Here is a 19,674-nt window from a genome sequence, read left to right as displayed (position 1 = left end):
TCTACAATAGCATTATATATATAAAGATTAAAATCCTCAATACTACTATTTAAATCCACTTTTGGTATTTTTAATTCACTATTATCTGAATGAGCCCTGAATCTTCTAAATCTAATTATACCTGATGAGCAACAGCTGTGTCACCTCCACGAGGAGCTGATTTAAACCTCACAGGTGGGTTGGGATGTTGTTTGCTGACTGGAACAATGGGAGCTGTTGGAGTCCTGCTGATTTCTGTGCTGACGGCTTGGCTGGCCAAAGGTTTTGCATTTTGTCTGCTCTTTTTGGTGTTAAGTCCTAAAACTGGATTGTGTCTGTTGTTCTTTCTCACGATCAGCATTTGTGCAAAATATGCTCTCTCCATAGGATCATGTTGGCCAATAGTTGGGATGAATCATGGAGCTGCCAATGAGGTTCAGAAAAAGCAAAGCGGTAAGGACAGCTGTAAGAAATGTTTTAAAGCTGTAGGTTTTCATAGTAACTCAATGCCTTTTGTGTCATAGACTTGTCTTCAAGGAAACCCCTTGAACTTGTCCAGCCAATGGATTCCATGTTGGGGAAGAACTCAAAAGAAGGTATGCAAAATGAGTTTGAGTCTTCCTTGGGTGGTGAAACTTTATAAACTGCGTTTGAGCATCGACTGGAAAATGGTTATCAGAAGACTTCTGTTTGAACAGTGACCCGTTTCAATCTGCAGCTGTTTACTTGACTTCTGCATAGTTGTATAGTACGTGTCAGGATATGGTAAAGCCCTTTAAAGCTTTGTCACACTGCAAGAAAAGTAACTAAACTGAGTTTAGGGCCATCTATTGGGGCAGGTCTGAAGTATTTGCATTTTCTGTTTATGGCTAACTTGTCTATATTTCTTAATCCATTTTTGAACTTCTTTGCAGTCTTAATGGAAAGCAAAGAAGTTAAAGCTGCTGCATCCATTGGCGACATGAAATATAAGCAAGCTGACATCTCACAAGTAAATCTGAAGGCTAAAAGAGAAGTGAATGTTTCTCTGGCTGTCGCCGCCAATCCGACGGAGGAAGCTGCCGCAGCAGTGGCGGTTGCGGCCGCCAATCCGACAGAACCTGCCGCAGCGGTTGCGGCCGCCAATCCGACAGAACCTGCCGCAGCGGTTGCGGCCGCCAATCCGACAGAAGCTGCCGCAGCGGTTGCGGCCGCCAATCCGACAGAAGCTGCCGCAGCGGTGGCGGCCGCCAATCCGACGGAAGAAGCTGCCGCAGCGGTGGCGGCCGCCAATCCGACGGAAGAAGCTGCCGCAGCAGTGGCGGTCGCCAATCCGACGGAAGAAGCTGCCGCAGCAGTGGCGGTCGCCAATCCGACGGAAGAAGCTGCCGCAGCAGTGGCGGTCGCCAATCCGACGGAAGAAGCTGCCGCAGCAGTGGCGGTCGCCAATCCGACGGAAGAAGCTGCCGCAGCAGTGGCGGTCGCCAATCCGACGGAAGAAGCTGCCGCAGCAGTGGCGGTCGCCAATCCGACGGAAGAAGCTGCCGCAGCAGTGGCGGTCGCCAATCCGACAGAAGCTGTCGTCTGAGGCGGCTGTCATGAAGCTGTCTAACTTGCCAGCCTGAACCTCTTTTTAAATAAAACGGTGGTATTGTACAATGTGTGCTGCTGAAACCAATTCTTTGGCTCCAAATAATTTATTTATTCGTCTCGATGGAAGGGTGGCTGTCGAAGGCCTAAGGAAGGGAACCAGGGAGAAATATCTTCATGTTTGGAAATGGATTTAATTTGGAGGGAACTATTTGGAGCTGCATATTCTTAGATGCAGCTACTCAAAATGATGGCTCTGTACAGCCAGTTGCCAGCAGGGTCCTATCCAGTTTTCAGCCAAGTAACACCACCCCCAGCCATAACAAAGTAGTAATGTCCTTAATCAAGGAAGTGAGCTGCAATGCCTTTTCTCCACATGGGGAGGAGCAGTGACTGTTGAAGCTAAAACTGTGTACAGCTGTCTCTGTATTTTTAGTTTGGCTCGTGGAGTCATCTGAAAGTAAAATATTATGCCAGAAGTCCTTAAATGGTGATGAAGATGTAGGCGCCTGCAATGGTTTTTACTTCTTGCTTCTGAAGAGTGCAGACGTCTCTGCTTCCTCCTGCTGCTTACAGCTTTATTCACTTTTAAATCATTCTACTTCTTTCCACAAGTCTTGGATATAATTTTATTTGAGGTACAATGTGATCGACACCTCCACCTCTCGGTGTCTAATGAATGAGTTAATGCGATAATAACAAGTTGACTCGCCCAGCCCTGTTTAAAATAATGGATGAAAGTAAACTAAACCCAAATTAATAAATTAAATAAAATACAGCTGAAAGCTAAACTAAAAAGGTAGGTATTGAGCCTCTTTTTAAAAACGACAGCCTCTGCAGCCCTGAGGTTCTGTGGCAGGTCCATAATAATGGAACGACGTCTCACCATAAGTTTTTGTTCCAACTTTAGGAACAACTAAAAGGCCGGTACCAGAGGACTTCAGGGTCCGCGAGGGCCAATAATTTAAAAGCAGATCAGAAAAATAAGACCATTAAGACATTTATAAACAACTGAAAGAACCTTAAAATCAATCGTCAAACGGACGGGGAGCCAATGCAGCTTTTTTTTTTTTTTTTTTTTTTTTATATAAACCTGGTGTCGTGTGTTCCCGCCCTCTGGTCCTCGTCAGCACACGTGCAGCTGATTCTGTAGTAATTGTCGGTAAGAAATACTTTTTTTGGGAAGACCAGAGAGCAGGGCATTGCAATAATCTATTCTACTAGAAATAAAAGCATGCATCAGCACCTCCGTGCTGGCAAGAGAGAGAAATGGGTGAACTCTGGCAATATTTTTAAGATGATAAAATCCTGTCTTACATTTCTATTTCATTCTATTTGTTACATTTCTAATATGTTGGATAAAATCCAGCTCAGAGTAAAAAATCTGACCAGTGATGACATGTTTAGCCGCATGTCGTCCTACAATCGCTGGTTGTCTAGATGGTGTCCAGCAAACAACGTGGGCTACATAGATAATTGGCAATCTTTCTGGAGAAAACCTGGTCTGATGAGGAGAGACGGCATCCATCCCACTTTGGAAGGAGCTGCTCTCATTTCTAGAAATATGGATGAATTTATTTGCCACCCTAAAACATGACAACCCAGGGCTCAGACCAGGATGCAGAGTTGTAGTCTTACACACTTCTCTGCAGCTTCCCACCTGCTGCTACCCACCCAATCAATTAACACAAAAGGAGCAAATCCTCTTGGGAAAATAAATATTAAAACAAAAACTTTAACTGAACAAAAACATCAAACTATTAAATGTGGTTTGCTGAATATCAGATCTCTCCTTTCGAAGTCTCTGTTAGTGAATGAGTTGATTTGTGATCATCATATTGATATATTTTGTCTTACAGAAACCTGGCTGCAGCAGGAGGATCATGTTAGCATTAATGAAGCAACTCCCTCTGACTGTTTAAATGTTCACGTTCCTGGAACCACAGGCAGAGGAGGAGGAGTGGCAGCTATCTTCAGATCAGGGTTAGGCCGATTTCAGACCAGAGCGTGGCGTGGCGGCAGCGAAACGACGGCAGCGAAATGACGGCAGTCTTACGCCGGTTATCAGGCGGTGTGTTCAACTTGGCTTTTCACACCGGACAGTCCGCGGCCGCGGTAGTTCTGCTCCAGCCCTGTCTGCATTCCCCATTCATTTCAACGGGACACCGCCGGCCGCCGCCGGCCGCTGCCGTCCAAAGTCCGCTCGAGTTCTATTTTCCAAAAGCAGCGCGGGACGGAGGCGTCTCCGCGCCGCTACCGCCCGACTACCGCCGCGTCGGTGTGCAAGGACAGATCTGTTTCCATGTATTTTCACCTCCGCCGGTGAAAATCGCTTCCGTTCTGCCACGCTTTGCCGCCCTGGTCTGAAATAGGCCTTACTAATCAGTCCCAGACCCAAGATTAGTTTGAGCTCTTTTGAATCTCTGATTCTCAGTTTTTCCCACGCAAAGTGGAAATCCCAGAAACCTCTTGTGTTTGTTGTTGTGTATCGTCCACCTGGCCCTTATTCTGAGTTTCTGTCTGAATTCTCAAAGTGTTTATCCCAGTTAGTGCTGAGTACAGATAAAGTCATTGTAGTGGGTGACTTTAATAATCATGTAGATGTTTGAAAATGACAGCCTAAATATGAACTTTAATTCTATATTAGACTCTATTGGATTTTCTCAGAGTGTTCACAGAGCGACTCACTGCCTTAATCACACCCTTGATCTTGTGCTGACTTATGGCATTGAGAGTGAACAGTTAACAGTGTTCCCTCATAACTCTGTCTTATCTGACCATTTTCTGATAACCTTTGAGTTTACATTACTTGACTATACAGTTTCTGAGAAGAAATTTACATTTAGAAGGTGTCTATCAGAGGATGCTGTAACCAGATTTAAAGAGTTAATTCCATCATCCTTTTCTTCACTGCCATGTGCAGATATGACAGAGGACGACTACCTAAACTTTACTCCAGCAACACTTGACTCTCTTGTTGACAGCACTATAGTTTCAATGGTTACAGCACTGGGCAATGTTGCCCCTCTGAAAAGGAAGGTAATCAGTCAGAAGAGGCTGGCTCCTTGGTATAATTCACAGCTGCGTGCTTTAAAGCAGACTGCAAGAAAGCTCCTCTAATTTAGAAGAGTCTCAATTAGTCTGGAAAGATAGTTTAATAACGTATAAGAAAGCCCTTCGTAAAGCTAGAACTGCTTATTATTCATCATTGATAGAAGAGAATAAGAATAATCCCAGGTTTCTTTTCAGCGCTGTAGCCAGTCTGACTAAGAGTCCGAGCTCTGCTGAGCCAGTTATTCCTTTAACTCTCAGCAGTGATGATTTCATGAGCTTCTTTATCAATAAAATTGTTTCTATAGAGAAGATTGATGGAGTCCTTCCCACTATTATCAGTGATGTATCATCAAGTACAGCAGCTTTAGAAGACGGCTTCTGCCCAGTTGATCTTTCTGAACTAACAACAGCAATAGTCTCTTCTAAACCATCAACTTGTGTTTTAGACCCAATCCCAACCAGACTGTTCAAGGAGGTATCTATAAAACCAGATGAAACCAATAGGTTGGTCAAATTACAAGCATGTCTTAAAGACATAAAGACCTGGATGACTCAGAACTGTCTGCTTCTAAATTCAGAGAAAACTGAAGTCCTTATCTTTGGACCTGAGCGCTTCAGGGAGAAATTGTCTAGCTATATAGTTACTCTAGATGGTATTTCCTTGGCTTCTAGTTCTACAGTGAGGAACCTTGGAGTTATTTTTGACCAGAACTTATCATTTGACTTGCATATAAAACAGGTTTCTAGGACTGCCTTCTTTCATCTTCGTAATATTGTTAAAATCAGGAACAGCCTGTCTCAGAGTGATGCAGAAAAACTAGGCCATGCATTTGTTACTTCAAGATTGGACTACTGTAATTCTTTATTATTGGGCTGTCCCACATATTCTCTGAAAAGCCTCCAGCTGATCCAAAATGCTGCAGCCAGAGTTCTGATGAGAACTAACAGGAGAGATCATATTTCTCCAGTTTTAGCTTCTCTTTATTGGCTCCCTGTTAAATTCAGAATAGAATTTAAGATTCTTCTCCTTACATATAAAGCTCTTAATGACCGAGCTCCATCATATCTTAAAGATCTGATTGTAAGATATTTTCCTAACAGAGCACTTCGTTCCCAAACTGCAGGTTTACTTGAGGTTCCCAGAGTTTCTAAAAGTAGAATGGGAGGCAGAGCCTTCAGTTATCAGGCCCCTCTCTTGTGGAATAAGCTGCCAGTAAATGTCCGGGAAGCAGACACCCTTTCCCCTTTTAAGACCAGGCTTAAAACTTTCCTTTTTTATAAAGCTTATAGTTAGGGATGGCTCAGGTGATCCTGAAACATCCCATAGTTAAGCTGCTATAGGCCTAGACTGCTGGGGGGCCTCATCTGTCACACCTTTCCTCACTTTACTCTCTTTATGTATGTGTGACATTATTGTGGTCATTAACTCGTGTTTCCCTGTTCCAACAGATATCCTTTGAATAGTGTTACAGTGCCCCCCCCCCCCCCCTCTCTGTCTTCTCAAACCCCAGCTGGTCGAGGCGGATGGCCACCCTTCCTGAGTCTGGTTCTGCCAGAGGTTTCTTCCTGTTAAAAGGGAGTCGTTTCTCTCCACAGTCGCCTCAGGCACGCTCAGGACGGGAGATTGGACCGAAAAACAAAAAGTTTTCAGTTCAATCTGTTGGTTTCCTTAGCAAGAAAATTGTTTTTGAATTGGCTCTGTATGAACAAATTGGATTATTTTATGAATAATTATGATTACAATTAATTGAATTCCAATTGGCTTGAATTGGACTTTATTATCTAAGTGCCTTGAGATGACATTTGTTGTATTTGGCGCTATATAAATAAAAATGAATTGAAAATGAAAATGAATTAAACCCAATGTACCGTCTTCTAAGTGTGCAGCACTGCTTCAACACAGAACTCTTAGAAATAAACTTCCTAATAATTCCAAGTCGGTCTGTGAATTCGTATGTGTAGTCCACTGATAGTGGATTTATGGCATAGCTTTAGGTATAAAACCCTGGATTATACTCAAGGGCAATACCAAAGCTGTCTATGTATACAGTATATGACTATATAATGAGGTATAAGCAGTCAGCTGTGGTGTAGCTCACAGTATGTATAGCTACAGTACAAAATAAAACCTAAACATAACGTGTTTACGTGCACGAGCATGTGCTACAAATACTGAACTATTGATATTTAGCAGCTCCTCAACAGACAAAAGAGGAAATACAGAATGTTCCACGTGTTTCTAAATCTCAGCTCTGACATTAATCTGAGCTTTAAACATCTCAGAGTGCACAAAAGGCAATATGCTTGACTTTAGAAAGAATACACCCTCTGCTATGTTACAAACACATGCATGATTGTAGATCCTCTGGATGAGAGAGCTGCAGAGATATTCCTGCCGAGGAGTTAAAATTATTTTAGAGTTATTTCCAAGACTCAGCAGGTTAACTTAATACTTAAACCCGATCTCAGGTTTTCCCCATTTAAAACCTACTAGCAGGTCCCACTAGTGAAGTGGACAAGTGATGTGTTGGACCCGTGATGATTTGGTTTCGTTTCCTTGCCATGGAAAAGTGAGACCAGCTGTTGTGATGGAGGCTAATAATGCACGGCAGTGACAGCGGGCACTGCTGTAGCCTCAGATGATTGTGTTTGGAATTAACACAAAAGACGTACTCAGGGACCAGAAGGACATGAGAGGACCGAGACCAAGACGCAACCAATTCCGGGGGCTCCTGTCCACAACACAAGCCTGACTTGCGAGTGCGGAGCAGACGCTTCCAGCCACAGCCTCATACTGTACGCATGGAAAGAGCCTGACTGCTGTCCTGGCAGCCGAGACTCAACGCCCATCTGCCATCAGCCTCTCAACCTGCTCCCTGAGGGAGGGGAGCCACAACCTCCCAACACAAAGCTGTTGATATCTCTGGGTCCTATTTATAAACTTTCGCCTCTGACGTATAATGATGTGTTATGACGTATAAATCACGTGTCATGCACGTGTTTTACATTGAGGTGCATTGACGTGTGTCGTTGAGGCCTTATCATCACATATGTTGTGAGCTCTTTGTGACGTATTAGAACCGAGGTTACCATGGAGACCTTCAGACCAAATCTCTGTCACACCCTTCACACTCCCAAGCGAGAGAGGAGGGGCCCACAGTGACACCCATCCGGAGTGCTCCACTGCGCAGCAAATGTGTCAGTGTTATTTTTTTTTTGTGTTGGTGTAAATTAACAGGGGTTACTATTCATTTTACTCAGAATTGATCAAAATGAACTTCCCCTGCAGTTCTTTCCTGATAGTGAAAGAACTCCGTCGTTCTGAGAATCACTCTGGATTTACACTCAGAGTCAGCACTCAGACTGCAGTCACACTTGTCTTCGAAGTCTCTTCTTTCTACGGTAAGTTAAGTTTCGGTCGATAAAACGTTCTCTTTTTTAATGATTTTAGCGATTTTTTTTGTTTGTTTTATGTGGTTGACTTTGGCCTCTAGCTACCTAGCGAAGTTGTCTAGCTAGCTAACGTTAGCTTAGCCCGCTAGCCCTGGCCAACACTGCGCTGGACCAAGGTTTAGCTAACATTAGTTCCTCAAATTATTAAAAGTATCTTGAAAGGAAAGGCTTTTTGAAACAGCATTTCACCTTCCTTCATCACGTCAGTGTCATGTGCGTTCCCCCTCTCTCGGCCCCTGCTTCCTGTCTGTCTGAACTTTCCTATCCATTAAAGGCACAAAAGACCTCAAAAAAAAATAAAACGTGTTAATGCGGTGGGGACGCGTCCCCGGCACTTTGTCTGATGAGCAGATTTGTCCCCACCACTTTAAAAAAGTAGAGAAAGTGCAAACGCCGCTTTTGGTGCAGAACCTAAAAGGTATAATTCTATATCATGGCATTCTCCTAACCAATTATTTAGAAAAATAATTTGTAAATGCTAAGCTAGTACAAAATAAAATAAATTAGCATTCTCAACTGTTTTTCCCCTTCAAAATAACCATCATAAACAAAATTATTCCTCAACTGTCTCGACCGGAGGACCGTGGATCATAGTGGGGACAGCCGCCGCCAGTTCCCTTTGGCTGCTAGAGAAGGTCACAACCATCTCCTTAGTTTTGCTGACATTCAGCTCCAGGCAGGAAGAGTCACACCACTCTATGAACTGCTGAAGAGCGGGTCCATGATGGAGGGAGGGGCCAGATAGGAGGGACAGGCGAACTGTATCGTCAGCAAACTGAACCAAGTGACAGTTGGAGTGTGTTGATCTGCACTCATCGGTGTACAGAATGAAGAGCAGTGGAGATGGCACAGACACATAGACATGTAAAGAATAGACGCCGCATCGACCGCTACTGTCTATTGGCGCAGACGAGCCGTGGGGCCGCCATCTTGGACCGGTCATCAGCTCCACTCAGTGTAATCTGGCTGGCTGGCGCAATGAAGTGTCAGCGCATTTAATCAATCATAACTCGCTGAATATTAAACTGATTTTCACCGGATTTTTTTTCCTGCAAACGTCATATGTAGGCATGATACGGGACACTTGATTCAGCGTATTTTAATATTCATAATAGGCTTACTTATATAGTACCGCTACTGTCTGTTGGCGCTGACGAGCCGTGGGGCCGCCATCTTGGACAGCGACACCCCCACAGACTTCCAAAGAAAGAAAGGAATGCGGAAGTCACGTAGACATATGAACATTTTTGCCTCAAATATAATCTGATCATCAATCGAAACTTCTTTGTATCCATAATAAAAGCCATCCCTAAACCTACTTTACATTTAATTCAAGGGATTGTTTCCAATTCCACTGACATCACTCCTAATGTTCCACTTCTTCTTGTTGGAAATTGTCATTTTAAGACTATTAAGATTCCTAATAAAAACAATTAGAAAGATATTTGATGACGTCACGCACCCTTTATTGTCATTTCGTAACTCCATTAAACAAAGTTTCTCCAAAGAAGACATATATTCGTTGCGTTCTAAATATTTAAAATTCCCCATTAATCCCAAAGTAAAAGAAATTCACTTTAAAATCCTAAATGGTGTATATCCATCCGGAGAGCTACTGAGACGGAGATTTGGTTGTGAATGGGATGGATGTGTGTTTTGTGGAGAGGATGAAACTTCTGATCACTTGTTTTTTCATTGTATGTTTTCAACATTCTGGATTGATGTACATGACTGGCTGCACACGGGGATCCGTCTCCAACCCTTCTCCCTAAAAGACATTATTTATGGTCTTATGATGGTTAATAGTGAATGGGACTTTCTGGTCAATAACATAGTATTATTCAGAAAATATTTCATACATAAATGTAAATATATGAATGTAAAACCCAGATTTTTTGTATTTCATAAAGATTTTCTTTCCTTTACCAAAGCCCCTTAATATTATAAAAAGTAAAAATGCGCCTTTAAAATGTATATAAGATGATGTAAGCCGTGTATTTTATAGATGAATTAATAAAAAAGTTAAAAATGTAACAGAGGGTCGTCTTGACTTTATTTACTGAAGAAAACAAAAGAACCACACGTGGCGTTCAACATTGGCTGGCTCCTTTAACCTTTAATCCTCACCTTCACTTCCAGGTCAACCACAGAACCACTTCCTGTCTTGCTTATAAAATAAAGGTCTTAACATTAATACAGGATGTTATGTTTCCCTGTTCAAAAATGCTTCTATCCAGGGCTCATAAAAATACTTTATCAGGGCTCTCAAGTCTCACGCAATGAGCGTGAGACACGCATTTCAACAAGTTCACACGCTCACACGCCACACATGCCATTTCTCACGCTGAGAAATGATCAACTTCGTCACACAGAAATTCTAATGGCCTATACTATAAACGAATCACTGGCAGGTTACTGTGCGCTGTACAGCTCAGAACTATAGCTCTGGTACAGCTGTCTTGATTTGGCAACCCATCGGCAAATCACAAAATGGAATTTCTCAGCCAATCAGAAAACAGAATTTCTTGTTGCCGGGTGAGGTCTGAAATAGCTTTCAGCTGCAAGCACGCGTACCATGAATGCAACTATTATGCTCTGAATGCGTCCAGAAGTTGTAAACGAGCTGGAGGTGGAAGAGAACCGTCAGAATCATCAGCAGGTCATATCTTCATTTATTTTAATCTTTTATTAGTTACCATAGTTTTCCTACTCTTTGTAAAAGACCAATACCTGCCGATTAAAGTGTTCGTTGGAGTAGTAGGCCTAAATATTCAGCACACACCCTTTGACATGAGCAACTTAATGAAAAATGAAAAATATGTAGGAGTGTAATTAGGCTTCCGTGGTTAATTTTTTTCAAAGGTGTGAGCAGATTCCCAAGGATATCTACAATTGCCAAATGGTATTATTTCTGCCGCCCTGAAATGCTGATGCAGAGAGGGTTTTTTCCATGGTGGGGCTCAATAAAACTAAGACCAGGAATAAGTTGGCTCTGAATGGAACTCTGTCATCCATCATGACTGTGAAAATGGCTGAAATTGAGCAGCAGTGCTTTAACTGAAGAGTCATAGCAAAACATGCTTCCTTGGTTGAAAAGTTGCTAGAGTGCATTAAGCTGGAGACTGTGTTTCCCCTACAAGCCACCCATTGTCTGAGCAGAGGTAGAGATAGCAAGGTACATTTGAAAGCTGATTATACAAGGAGCAGAGAATGCATTGGCCGGGAATCGAACCCTGGTCAACTGCTTGGCAAGCAGCTATTCTCTCCACTATACCACCAATGCCCTGACAGACCCTTATTTAGTCATCTATCAACTGTTTTTCATACAGGGCTATGACACACTCACTTTTACTCAGGAATCTTTCTATTTCTCCCTGAAATAAGAGAGAAGTCTAAAGCGTGAAACTTGTGCTTGCTTGGATTCATTCTCCAGATGTGCACAATTGCTTTCATCTAAGGCTAAAATGTTCACAACTTCAGTACAATGCACTGTGCCAATTAATTTGCCAGTTAGGAAGAGTTTACCACAGTCTTGCAACCTGTACCGTGTGCACTGCTTTTGGGTCCCTGATGGTCTATTAGCTAGGATTCGGCGCTCTCACCGCCGCGGCCCGGGTTCGATTCCCGGTCAGGGAATGAGGGAACTAGGTTTTGGCACTGTTAGTAGCGTAAACCAAAGACATTTCTGCTGTTGTTTTCCAATGACATGACAAGAATGTCAATTTAATCGAGCCCTGTCACAAATTCAATAGGACGTTGGTTTGTAAGGAGTCATCCTATGCGCACCACTTGATTAGAAATAACACTTTACAGCCAGCAGATTTACTACTTCTCTTTAGAGAAGGGCTCGCTTAACTCTTTCCAGCATCTCTAGGACCATTGTGGCTTTTAAAAACTAAAAGAACGATCGAGTTTTTCTGATACTTTGATGTGTAACACGATGCTTAATAACATTTTGAGCAGCAAAGACAAATGCCATTTGTCATTAAATGACATGGGCATCCACGAATGATACGGAAAAAGAGAAATTTCATGGTCTATTGTCGGACAAAATGTTTTTGTCCGCGGACTTGGAGCATTTGGTGATCTGGCAGGTGCTGGCCGTCCATCCATCCGTCCGTCTTGGATTGAGTTTGAGGGAGGCCCGTTTTTTGTGTCGTACGGCACTGTGGAATCTAATCTTCCCCACTTGCTTTGTAGAGGAGGAACTTAGAATGCACATGAGAAAACAGACCATCACTTTAACTGAAGAGTCATAGCAAGAAATGCTTCCTTGGTTGAAGAGTGCATTAGCTTGAGACTGTGTTTTCCCTACAAGCCACCCATTGTCTGAACAGAGGTAGAGATAGCAAGGTACATTTGAAAGCTAATTATACAAGGAGCAGAGAATTCATTGGCCGGGAATCGAACCCGGGTCAACTGCTTGGCAAGCAGCTATTCTCTCCACTATACCACCAATGCCCTGACAGACCCTTATTTAGTCATCTATCAACTGTTTTTCTTGCAGGGCTATGACACACTCACTCTTACTCAGGAATCTTTCTATTTCTCCCTGAAATAAGAGAGAAGTCTAAAGCGTGAAACTTGTGCTTGCTTTGATTCATTCTCCAGATGTGCACAATTGCTTTCATCTAAGGCTAAAATGTTCACAACTTCAGTACAATGCACTATGCCAATTAATTTGCCAGTTAGGAAGAGATACCACAGTCTTGCAACCTGTACCGTGTGCACTGCTTTCGGGTCCCTGATGGTCTAGTGGCTAGGATTCGGCGCTCTCACCGCCGCGGCCCGGGTTCGATTCCCGGTCAGGGAATGAGGGAATCAGGTTTTGGCACTGTGAGTAGCGTAAACCAAAGACATTTCTAATGTTGTTTTCCAATGACATGACAAGAATAGAATTTAATCGAGCCCTGTCACAAATTCAATAGGACGTTTGTTTGTAACGAGTCATCCTATGCGCACCACTTGATTTGAAATAACACTTTACAGCCAGCAGATTTACTACTTCTCTTTAGAGAAGGGCTCGCTTAACTCTTTCCAGCAGCTCTAGGACCATTGTGGCTTTTAAAAACTAAAAGAATGATCAAGTTTTTCTGATACTTTGATGTGTAACACGGTGCTTAATAACATTTTGAGCAGCAAAGCCAAATGCTATTTGTCATTAAATGACATGGGCATCCACGAATGATACGGAAAAAGAGAAATTTCATGGTCTATTGTCGGACAAAATGTTTTTGTCCGCGGACTTGGAGCATTTGGTGATCTGGCAGGTGCTGGCCGTCCATCCATCCGTCCGTCTTGGATTGAGTTTGAGGGAGGCCCGTTTTTTGTGTCGTACGGCACTGTGGAATCTAATCTTCCCCACTTGCTTTGTAGAGGAGGAACTTAGAATGCACATGAGAAAACAGACCATCACTTTAACTGAAGAGTCTTTTAGATCCGATTCTTTATATTGGAAGCCCAAGAACCAGTTGGAGCAGTCGTAAGTTAAACAAAGTGTTTATTGGAGGTCACAGGTCAAAAATCAGCGCTGGACTTGGAGAGACAGAGTTCTCGCATGAAATCCGTCCGACCAAGTCCCGAGATCTGGAAACATTTCATATTTATGTTCACCCTCATCTCAGAGGTTGTACCTACATTTGACGACGCATCATTGAATATTTACTCATGCTGTGAGCAGGCCATCCACCGTCTTTGTCATGTTCTTTGGATGTGATAAGCGATGTGTGTGTGTGAGTGTTGTTTCAGGCGTGCACCTACTGTACCAGACCTATCTGTCCTAAGAGACGCTTTATCTGACCCAGTTATTTTTATCCCGCTACGTCATCTTAAAGTGTTGGACATACATTTGCGTTGTATGAGCAGAGTGTAACGTACAAACTAGGAACATAGATTATCTAGAGAACTACAGAATATGAATACATAAAGTCTAAGAATAAAGCCAATTTATAACATTCCCCCTCTTGGCATGATTTCATCATGTCAACCTTAAAATGAGGTAGGAGTGTTATATTCTGTATTGTCACCCCTGTTAGCGGCAGCCAACCTGGCAGGGCCCCAAACTGCAAGTCTGCGACCAATTTAAGGTGCAGCACAACCAGAGGAGATTTTTTGTCATCATTATGTAAGCATCAATGTGTAAGCTGTTCTTCATTGCGTTATCAGCAGCAAGCAAGTCTTCATTGCACAGGCATGTGGAAAATAATAAACAATAATAATAATAAACAATTCTAATGCGTTAGCAAAAACTTTTCTATCAGGAGTATTCCCTCATTTTGCTTGGAACAGAACCTCTTTCCGAGAGGGTTAAGACCTTCATAACTCACTGATTATAACTCTGCAAATGAGCACATTTCTTAAAAACTATAAGTGTCACGCCTCTACGTGTATGCAAGGATAAAAATTTATATTATTCTGTGTGTATGTGGCCCCGAACCCATCTTCTGTGTGGAAAACTATATGTGGTTTGAGCAGTGTCAAGGCCCTGCTCACCCATAAGCACCATCATAACACATAATAAGAAATAACGAAGCTACAAAAAATTTCTAACATCTTGGAACTCAAACAGTGCATAAGGCAATTAACATTACCAGCAGGCTTGTCAACCCTTTGCAGCGAATAGGAGCGAAAACCCGAATGCTGAACCGGGAAAAATTCCCCTATGGCCCCGTTTCCACTTGGCGACCGACCACCTCATCACCTTTCAAAGTCTAAGGTCCCGCGCCAAACAGCCGAGTCACCTCGCTGGCAATGGTTATACTAATGATTGGTTGACTTATACCCAAAAAATGATTAATCAGCTTAATAATTACATGAAATAAAACATATGAACAAATACAATTTTTTTTTTTTTTTTTTTTATGTCCACGTGATGAGTCGTGTAGTCTCTTCTGGTCCAATCCTGTCATTGCTTGGTGCTTGGTTCTCCTCATGGCTGAACGTCTGTTCAGCATTCTGATCCGGACCTAATCTTGGAAGGAGAGGTCACCAGTACGTCACTTCCTGAGGGATCTTCAGCATCCCTCTTCCCTAACTAATCTTGTTTTTAGGACAATTTCAAGAGAGAATTTCCGCTGTGTTATGTTGACAGTGCTTGAAGATTGTGTGCTTGTTCAACCATCATCTTGGCATGATGGGCACGGCCTTCCAGAATTTCAGATGGACTCCCTGTCCGTTGCTTGGCTGTGAGTCCTGTAGTGGTTCTGAATCTGTGGATTAATAATTAGTCGGAGAACAAATCATGCAGCACACCAGAGCAATTTTCATTTGCCCTGTATCTTATACTCAGGACATGTCTTTCTTGTCCTCACTAGTGGGCACAGGTTTAGTCCTAGTGCCCAATTCATCATTTCCTTATGTCCCCCAAACCAAAACCAAAACAACCAAATAAAATAAAACAAAAAATAAAAATAAAATACCAATAATGAAAAAAAAATAACCCAAAACAAAACAACTGGCCAGTTGATATAACCCTTGTGTGCTCATATAAATACTCAATGCTGTGCAGCGTTCCTGCAGAATTCAGTACCATCAATTTCCTTTTGCTGTGGAAAAACTTCAAATCATTTAGAGAACACATCAACACAGAGACACAACACAAAACAAAGACAAAAGAAGACAAAAACACACACAGAATTTTGTTGGGAAAACTTGAGAAGTAATTAATTGCCTAACAGCTCCGCTGCAGTTTCTGCTCCTGTGCTGTTCTCTGCTGCAGGACAGAAATGTTAGTGGTTAGCATTAAGTTTTTTCCGGCTCCAGTTGAATCAGAAACTTGCCTATTGAGCTTTTCATGTTTGACTCTCCCACCCCAGGCGGAGAATGAAAATGAGCATTGCAGTGATTGTAACCATTGATGTTACTGCCACTGTGGTACTACAGTCTAGTCTCCAACGCAGTGTTTTCTTCTCTTTCATCGTCAGTGGTCTGTTCAGAGTTTTAGTCCCAGTGATGCAGTCTTTGTCAGTAGGTGAGGTTCCTCAGTCAGTGTTCTTTCGGTGGGATCTGGAGCATGAGTACAGCGAGTCTTGTGGCTCCAGTTACTCAGTCTGTCTCCTATCAACCATACCTTTACACAATCCGATGTAGCTGCAGCTACCTTGTTTGGTCCCGTCCACAGAGGAGAGGACCAGTCACGTTTGTTGACTTTCTTTAGGACCCAGTTTCCTACTTCAACAGGTGAATTATGGCGGTCCTGTTCCTTAGTGAGCATTTCTGTAACCTGTTGAGATATACTCATCACCGTGTTATTCAGTTGTTTCACTTATTCACACAAGTTTTCATACTGTCGTAGAACAGGGGGTGAGCCTGTTGGTGCAGTAGCAAGGGCGTAATTTTGGGTAGGGACGCTAGGGTCACGTCCCTACCAATATTCAGCCCCCTACTCAGGGTCTCCGCGGATCCTTAAAAAGTATTAAAAAGTCTTAAATAAAAAATACTTTTTTAAGGTCTTAAAATGTCTTAAATTTCGCCGATTTTCGAAGAGTGGCATTAAATTTCATCTGGGCGAAATGAAAGAAAGATATGTCTGGAGAGACGATTTTCTATCGCTCTGTGCACAATATGGCGACCGCTGACGTTTTGTGTGTGCGCCAGTACTTCCGGTGAAAACTTCCGGTGATTTGACAGCTAGCGCGTCAGGTTAGGGCCAGTGGCCGTAAACAAAGGTTAATTTATACCCGAGAAGAAAGATGATAATATAACGTAGCTAAAAAGACTAGCTTTCTTCTGTAGCCTAATGCTTACCGATTTAGCAAGCCTAGCAGCCTAGTTGCTAATGCTAGCCGCAGTAACGTTACCAAACATACCTGACGTCAAGGAGTTGGCTGAGCAGGGGCAAGAGTATGGGGCTGGCAGAGTTAACTTCATAATGGGTGAGTGCAGGTTTCATTCACTTGTTTTCATTCTTTCACAGGATTGATTCACTTCATTGGTTTATCCGATTGCTGGCCGCCGAGCCATTATGTGTCTGGGTTTGTGTAGGTTACTGATCATGGTTGTTAGCAGTCGATAGTCAGGTTGTATGATGTGTGTGAGAGTGTGTATTTTTTCTATGGGTACGTGCCATTGACTGTATGAGCGGTCTGTGCTCGTTTTTATTTATTTGATTAGATTGGAGATACTTTATTAATCCCGAAGGAAATTTGATTTTGTCGTGTGGTTTATGCTGCAAAGTCACAGTCCATATATGGACAGCTGACTATTGCATAAACCAGTCTGTGCTTCACGTGAGTTGTCCAAAGCTCTGGTTTAAGTTAACTTGGGTAGTAAAATCGTTTTGCTAGCTGTAAAAGCACAGTAGACATAACTCGAAAATTAGGTTCAATTATGGATTTATTTTGCTCAGAGCCTCAGACAAACAGACAGACAAATGGCAGCGAAAACACGCTCCTTCGCAGAGGTGTGACAATTGGGCACGATTGTGCTGTAGTGTGTGGTGTTCCCTTGTGCGTTCAAATCTTATGCGATCATGTTGACACACTGATTCAGTATCACTGAAGCACACATTTCACACTGGACTTTTTTCAACACCGAACAGCCTAGAGTGTAGTTTTTATATATATTTTTGCCGCGGTAATGGTCTTCATTTTTATTCTTAGAGGTCTTAAAAAGGTCTTAAAAGTCATTAAATTTGTTGATTAAAAAATGTGCAGATACCCTGCATTATATGAGTTACATTGCATAACACTTAGCTGACTTTTTTTTATCCAAAGCGACTTATAAGAACACATTATTGGTTACAGTCTCTGGAGAATTGTTGGGTTAGTTGTTTTGCTCAAGGTCACTCCAGGTGTAAACAGAGGTAGCCTAATCGTGGGATTTGAGCTTGCAACCCTGTGATTTAAAGACCAACTCCCTAAAAATTAGGATGGCTCGTTAACATATAGCATCTGCATGCCATTAACTTATGATTGGTAATGCAAAAAAAAAAAAAAAAAACTGCACTTTTATGTCCCCACCAATGTCAAAATCAAAGTTACTCCCTTGCGCAGTAGTAAATGGACAGAGTCTTTTCTCCCTGTCCAGCCCTCATGTGGGACAACCTGACAACATTCATGGTGGCATCTGGAGTAAATCTCAGGTTAATTAACATCATAGGGAGAGTTTCAGCCCAAGTTAACTTTTTGTCTGCACAGAGTTTGTTGGGCCTTTTTGATGGTTCTTATTTGCTCTTTCCACTCGTCCTTGTGAAGCTGGGGGATAGACTTCACCGAGCTTATGTCCAGTTCCAAACATCTGTTCCATTTCTCTTGGTTCTTCATAAGAGAAGTGAGTACCATTGTCTGATCTTATCACTTCTGGTACCCCAAATATTGGAATAATTTCTCTTGTAAGCCATTTAATGACTTATTTCTCTTTTACATTGTCTTGCCTTCCAGATGGAGCAGCTGCTGCTTGAGTTGATGTAGGTGTTTAACAGGGCGCCGGCTGAGCTCACAAAAACTTTTCTTATAAACGGATTAATCTTCCTTTTCCAATCAGAGCGGCTCAGACCTCTAATTATTTAAAATGTTCTAAAATTCTCAGTTTGTTACTATGGTTGAGTGGCATCTCTTTAACTGTAAACATAATTTTATTTATATTTCATCCATTCTATCCAATGCTATACTGTTTAATTCAATTATCATTTATCTGCAGGATTAGAAACTGCTAATCGTGTTGATATATTGTTTCTCTTGTATGGCTCTCTGGTCACTGGCTGTTTTTGAATGCGTCATAAAAACAAAACTTATCTTGTCTTGTTATGAATCAGTCTCACTGCAGCTGTAGTTTTCCTCTTTAAGAAAGCTATTGGTGGTATCTGCCTGTAGCGCCTTTTGTTGTGTTTTTGTTAATATCCTAATAATCTAACCTATTTTAAACCTCTCTATAAAGCACTTTGCTGCTTTGTTAAGAGAGCATTTTAATTGTTTCATAGATCTGCTGCAGTTAAATAGTTAAATGGTATATGGATATTGATCACTAGCAACTCAGAATTGGTGAAGAGAGGCAGAGGAGGCCTATTTAGATCAGCTAACTTTTTGGAGTTATGTTAATATGATCTCTAAAACAATAACGGCTAACCTTTACTGCTTTAAGATGATAACCGGCTGTTTGACATCTGACTGTCTGGCCTTGCTGTTAAATCCTGATTGTTCAACCTATGTCACATGGTCTGACTGTCTGATCTCAGTCCTGCTTCAGGTGGAAATCATAAAGTCTCACTTTGTAGAACATTTGTTTTGTTCCAACAGCTTTTTCAATCAAAGGAGGAAATATTCTGAACGCTCTGCTTGTGTAAATCTTATTTCAGCAACAACTTGTATGAATGTCTTGTTTTCCTGGATTTATTTTGGACATTGTATTGCTTCTTATCTCTTCACTGCGATTCTTGCATTGAAAAGCTGTTTTCAGTTTATCTAAGTACTTTGGTATCTCTCCTAATCATATTCATGTTAAAATAACTAGATGTAGTTCTTGTACTCTTAAAGTACCGGCCAATGATCACTCAGAGTCTGTAGATAAACTTATTGTTTGGACTGTCCTTGCTCTCAGGCTGAATGAGAGAAGAAGAAGCAGGATTGAGATGAGACACTCTTAGGGTGATAGTATTTTATGACAAAGAGAACAACTAATAAC

The 19,674-nt window shown here is 42.0% G+C and overlaps 1 protein-coding gene and 1 non-coding gene across 3 annotated transcripts in view; both read left to right on the top strand.

The window, feature by feature from the left end:
- Positions 1-19,674, top strand: part of LOC142385525 (immunoglobulin kappa light chain-like) — a 202,846-nt gene that overhangs the window by 173,132 nt on the left and 10,040 nt on the right. The gene's annotated exons all lie outside the window — the stretch shown is intronic.
- trnae-cuc (transfer RNA glutamic acid (anticodon CUC)) lies at positions 12,797-12,868 on the top strand. Its single transcript has one exon. It is a non-coding gene; the product is annotated as a tRNA-Glu (tRNA).

The sequence above is a fragment of the Odontesthes bonariensis genome, chromosome 8 (assembly GCF_027942865.1).
Source record: "Odontesthes bonariensis isolate fOdoBon6 chromosome 8, fOdoBon6.hap1, whole genome shotgun sequence".
NCBI classification, from domain to species: Eukaryota; Metazoa; Chordata; class Actinopteri; order Atheriniformes; family Atherinopsidae; genus Odontesthes; species Odontesthes bonariensis.
Note: the sequence above shows the minus strand (reverse complement) of the source record. Positions and strands in the feature narration are given on the sequence as shown.